General features: G+C 32.2%; 1 protein-coding gene across 2 annotated transcripts in view; it reads left to right on the forward strand.

Moving 5' to 3' along the window:
- Positions 1-1918: 1918 nt before the first annotated feature.
- Positions 1919-6417, forward strand: part of FOXN2 (forkhead box N2) — a 37611-nt gene continuing 33112 nt past the window's right edge. The window contains exon 1 of one of the 2 annotated variants that reach the window (XM_014538482.1): positions 1919-2067. The gene's annotated coding sequence lies outside the window, so the exon portion shown is untranslated. Of the gene's footprint in view, positions 2068-3202; positions 3319-6417 lie in introns of those variants that run through there. The other variant, XM_005864810.2, reaches the window with a different exon arrangement.

Below are 6417 nucleotides of genomic sequence, written 5' to 3' on the forward strand. Positions count from 1 at the left end.
TGGTCGGTCATTACACCTCACCACATAACAACCATTTGCATATTACATCTTTATTATATAGGATTTGCTATGGCACTATATTATTTATTAAAGTATACATTAACTTTATATTCATGAGAATTGCGGGACTGAGAGCCTGATTTCTTGTCACTAAATTTTATATTCATGAGCTCATATTTTGAAAGTATTTTAGATTAATTTTGAAATTCACAATATAAGTAATATCTTGAGAGTAGAGAAAAATTATTATTTTGACTATTTTAACATGATAAGAATTTTGTAACCGGATAGTAGATTCTGAATTAGTTGGATACAAATGAATATAACAATATATGTAGGTATTTATATTTTTGTCCTGTTTTGATTATAGCATTATATTTGCCATATATCTTTTCTTTTTGTTATTGAGAATGTTGTTACTAGTGAAAACTCAACATTTTTATTTCAGAGATAGTGTAGTTATTTTCTTTATTTTTTATGATTTGTGTGTGTGTGTGTGTGTGTAAGAATGTTATCAGCCAAAGCTGTAAATAAAGGAATTTAGACTTTGCCAGAGGGAGACACTAGATAATAAAATACTAAAAAAAAGTTCTTAAAGTTTATGTGATTTAAGTTTACATTATTATTATTATTATTATTATCATTCCTCACCCAAGGACATGTTTTTATTTATTTTAGAGAGAGGAAAGAGAGAGAGAGAGAGAGAGAGAGAGAGAGAGAGAAAGAAACATTGATCTGAGAGAGAAACAGCAATCAGTTGCCTCCCATCCCCGACCGGGGATCAAACCCGCAACCTAAGTATGTGCCCTGAGGAATTGAGTCTGCGACGTTTTGGTGTAAAGGACTACAGGATGATGCTCCAACCAATTGAGCCATGCTGGCCAGGGCAAATTCTTTTATATTATTTTAACTAGAAAGATTCGAAGGGTTCTGTCATGTTGCATGATTGGGCAAAATATTGACATAACCTAAAAAGTGCATCAAATAGAGTAAGGAAGTGAAAGTTGCGTCAAAGAAAATGATGATACTTATTGCAGCACCCTTCTGAGAAAGGCCTAATTTCAGTTGGCTGTTTTGCCAATGGGTATCATTGGTCATGAGGGAGACCCATCCTTAATACCAGAAGATTTTTTAAATTTTGTGCCATAATTTTTTTTTCTGTGCCATAATTTTTTATTTGAAAAATGTAACATTTGCAAATCTAGTACTTTAGGAAAAAATGTAATAGTAATTTTAAAAAATTAATAATGACAACAATAATAATTACCATCTCTATTGCTAGTATTTATTGTACTACCTCTGTTCTAAGTGTTTTATATTCTCATTTAATTTGTACTAACAATCTTATGAAAGTAGGTACTATTAAAATTCTAAATTGATAGATCTTATAACCTATTGTTTGGTAGAGCTGGGATTTGAACCTACGCATATATCTTCACAGGTCAGGCTCTTAACACTCTGCTTCACTGCTTCCAGATGTGATTATAATATCAAGAATAATGATTTAAATTTCTCTTTTATGGTTTTTTATAATATGAAATTGCTTATTCTTTATAACTTCAAATATACTGCCCCCTCAAGTTTCTGTTTAATTTCTCTTAGTGTTAAACATATAAAGTTCTTTCTTAAGGAAGAAGCCTTTCATTTTACAGTTGTACACTATTTCACCATAGAATCTAACAACTATGACAACAGAGCCATGAGTTTATTAGTAGGAGTAAGAGATTTCATCTTGAAGCTTCTTAGAAAAGGATCAGGAAAGGTTATTGTGAATAATATAAATTTACTACACTTCTCTCTCTACCTTTTATCCACATTGCTAGCTGAAGAGACATTGTAATCATAATCCAGTTTGGCTAATATGTTGGCTTTGGAATGAGTTTTAAATTCCTATTACATTTAGGTACTTCTGACATTTTAGAACTAATAATATAATATTTTCTGCTTATCAGGAGCTTACTTATTCTGTATCTTCCACTATTAAGCCACAAATAGACAAAAAGAGACTACAAAGTAGTTGGGAGAAAAAAATTACCAAGTTTATGCATTAGATTTATAAACCTTAAGGTGAGCCCTTTACCCTTATTTGATCTTTCTTAAGTATGATCTTATATGAAATTCTAATGAAATTTATCAGGCTTTCTAGTAAATAATGGTTGTATAATTCCATCCTCATGATTTAGAAATCCAAAATGCTCTGAAAACCTAAAGTTTTCTCATATTGCCAAAACATGATATGAATTGATATAAGACTATTGGTGATCTTTATTTAACCCCCTTTTAGTGTGAATATACATTTTGCTACAGAAATATTAACATGTTTGTTATGGGGTGCTGCCTCAGACTTCACTGACACATCACGTAACATATATTTGCATTGTAGTCCCTTTCTAAATTCCAGAATACTCTGAATTCTGAAATGTATCTGTCCTTAAAGGTTTTTGCTAAGTGGTCATACACCTGTATAATCAGGTACAGTGACTACAGTACAAATGAGGATATTGAACTAAGATTAATCCAGTAACTCAAACTTAGCAATATGAGGCCTTTAGTGTGGAGCAATATTTCTTAACTTAAATAATATATGGATCCTTCTTTAGAAAAAAAATTATAGATCCCATTTTGAGGAATCACTGACTTTAGTTCCTCGAGTAGTTTTAAGTCTTTATTTTTCTCTTTGAAAATAGTAAAAATACATTTTTATACTGTTATTGAAATGAAAGCAAAAAAATGAAAATTTACAAAGCTTGTGGCCCCCAGGAAAATCCTTGGGACATTCTGATTTGAGAAACACTGATAAACTGGCAAATAGTCCTATATACTTTAGCATCCCCTATAAGTATTATTTTTATCAAGAGAGTAATACTTGTTTATAATTATGGACTGAATCATAGTTAAGGGGTTGAAATAGCTTTACTGTATTTAAAGAGTATGGTTTTTAAAAGTGATGAAAGCATCCTCTTTTTAAAAATCTGCACCGAATTTTTGATAATCAACTTCAGCCTCCAGGGAAATGTTCTGTACCTAATTCCAGTTGGGAATCACTGTCATAATGAGCAATTCTTACTGATAGCAGTAAATCAAATTCCTCCAGTATGCAGAGGCAGAAGAAATTTAAGAACCAATGCTCTAACATACAGGCTAATGCATATTAGAGATATTGCCATTGGACACTAATGTAAATAATCTGTTTTCCGCAAAATGGTGAACTAAATATCTGGACCAGCCTTTCTGCTGAAAATAACCTAACATGTGTCAATGTTCTGGCACAGAATAAAGAATATTTAGACCGAACACTAATTAGAAACCTAGTGAGAGGTAAGCTGAGTGCTGAAGCTGGCTATTGCCTTGAAGGTAATTACCAAATTAGGTGAACTTCTATTTTCTGGCTTTGTGGGGCTCAGGGATTAGGAAGCAAAACCCAGACCCAGCCGAGGTAGAACATCAAGCAGGAAATAGTCTTCCCCATTAATTTGGACTTCCATAGGTCTATACATTCTAGGTGTAAGAGTGATCTAGAAGTTCTTTCCCTTAGTGTCACCAAGGATAACAAAATGATCTTTCTAGATTATTTCTGCTAATGGGAAAAATAATATTTCTGCTGAAAATGTATTATCGCAAACCAGCCCTCACACTGGTTTGCAGCCTGAATTCACACTAAACCTCAAGCTAAGAATGTAAAAGGATCCTGGATTGTTACTTTCAGGAGCCTGACATAAGCAACATGAATCATCATCATCAAATAATTCCCATTGGTGAAGTTCTAATGAAACTGATTATCTTATAATAAAAATGTATAAATCATTTAGGGAAAACAGGGCATAATATAAGAGAATTAGAAAAATCAGACCTGCAAATAGTTCATCTTGGAATTATCAGTTGTAAAATATAAAATAAGTATTTTTAATATATTCAATGAAAACTTAAAAGTGAGGAAAAGAGCAGACACTTTGTAAAAAAAATCAGAAGTTCTAGAAATGAAAATATACAGCAATTAAAATTAAGGGAGAGATAAAAGCAAATAGATCCCATTGAATAAAAATTAATATAATGAAAGATAAATCTGAAAAGTCCAGAAAGCAACACAAAGAGACAACAAAATGGAAAATAAAAAGAGGTTAATAAAAGAGAAATTTTTTTGAGAAAACACAGAACACCTTCAAAGGACTACTAGGTTTCAATAACAATAATGGAAGTAGAAGACCACAAAATGATATACTCAGTGAAAATAAGTCTAACAACTATGACTCGTAATTCAAGTTAGAGTTCTATAGCTAGCAAAAATATATTTTAAGAACAAGGGCTAAATAAACACATGCTCAAAGAAATAAAACCTGAAAGTTCTCTAGCAGACCTCTTTTTTAATAGAAGGGAAATGATCTAGAAAGTCTGAAATTAAAAAAGGAATGGTAAAAAGAGTGGTAAGTGGTTTTAAGTACCATTTTATGTTTAGGAGATTCCTTGGTTATTTGGGGCAACACCTCTAATACTGTATAATACAGCATTTTATTTTTTAGATAATTCTGTGGCTCAGTTTTCCTTCTCTTGTTTAGTCTCTGTCATGCATTTCTTCTCACACCAGTGTTAATAACCAACTTAAGCAAAAGTGCTCTCCTCTAATCTTTTGGGAAACGATCTAAGAATTCCAATATGGCATTTTATTTTTCTTGTCCTAGAATAGATTATCACTGTAATATTGAACATAATATGCAGACACCTTGAGAGATGCATGAGCTGCACAGCTATGGAAAAAATGGTACATTTGAATTCTGAACCCTCTTCTGAAGATACTGCCATGGCCCTTCTACAGTGAAGCTCTAGCAGGGGTTCTAGAGAGATTGTACTGGGTTTATTTAAACTCTTTAAAAATTCTCCTGTGAGAAGAAACTGTTCTTTCTGAAATGTAGAAGATTTGGAGTCTGCATTTAGCAAAATGTGTATTTTGCTAAAATTGTCTTGTATGTTTACCTACTTTTTTTGGTAGCAATGTCTGAGTTTTAGAAATTAGTTTATTAGTGGGTGTATTCATTACTTGGGTTATGATAGTTATAAACCTAATAAATTAGAGTACACTTTTTTTCAGATCCCACTTTATTTTCTCTTGGCATTAAATGCTCATTTTGAGTGACGTTTATTATGTGCAACAACTATTATGTGGTTTGTTGAAGGATTGTTCTTAAAGGATTAAGAAAAGGAAATAATATATCTCTAGCTTAAATTTCCTTTTATTTAATTGTTTTGCTTTATGAAACAAACTTTCATACATATTATTAATGATCTGCTACTGAATGATTTCAGTTCATTTTAAGAAGTAGTTGCTCATAAATCTAGAATTTTCCAAATAAATAAAGCTTAAAGTTTTCTTGATTTGGGTATAAAATCTACAGACCTTTCTGTTGTGATATTACATATAAATATTTCTGAAAATACTAAAATTGTGTACAGCTCCTGGGGTAACTCACCCAAAACATCTGAAAGTTGGTAATCAGCGCACTAACAAAAATAAATCTTAATAAGAATACTAGAATATTTTAAAAGCTATACTAAATTTTTTACAAATAAAAAATGTAGTTGATTTAGGACTTAAAAAGGTGAAATTAGCCTGATGGAAGTGTGTGCAAATACAGGGTTATGGAAGTGAGTAAAATGCATAAAATTTTGAGAAGAGAGCTCATTAAGCACTAACAGGAAAATACATCTGGCCAACCTGTGCCAAAAGGAAGAACATGGGTTGAATGAGAACTGTGTACAGTACTGTGTTTTCAGCAGCTTGCTGCTTTCCACTGTGTTAGCCTTTTTGGGGTTCAGCTGTTTTTATTTAGTGCAAAAACATAGGCTGGGAAAAATTATGTACAAACCAATGTGATTTTCACATTGTAGTAAAATAATTCCCTTATTTACCCATGAACTAACTGGTGTTACAGAAAAGCTTGGTGATAGAATAGGCTGTACTAAAATTATGAGGTGGCTTCTGTTTTTGACTTGAGGACTTCGGTAAGTCCAAATCTTTTTATGATTTGATTTTTGTGTGAAATGAAAACACTACAACTAAAAGTAATCTAGCACTACCTTTTCCCCCTTGAGTTTTTACTTTTTTAATATATTTTTATTAATTTCAGAGAGGAAGGGAGAGGGAGAGAGAGATAGAAACATCAGTGATAAGAGAGGATCATCATCGGCTGCCTCCTGCACACTCCCTACGGGGATGGAGCCCACAACCCAGGCATGTACCCTTGACCAGAATCAAACCCGTGACTCTTCAGTCAGCAGGCCGACACTCTATCCACTGAGCCAAACTGGCCAGGGCGAGTTTTTTTATTTTATTTTAAACTATAAAAATAATGAACACATTACAGAAATACTGGAAAATAGAAGAACAAAGAAAAAATTACCAAGTTACTAATGTAAACTACAGTA

The sequence above is a fragment of the Myotis brandtii genome, unplaced genomic scaffold, assembly GCF_000412655.1.
Source record: "Myotis brandtii unplaced genomic scaffold, ASM41265v1 scaffold191, whole genome shotgun sequence".
NCBI classification, from domain to species: domain Eukaryota; kingdom Metazoa; phylum Chordata; class Mammalia; order Chiroptera; family Vespertilionidae; genus Myotis; species Myotis brandtii.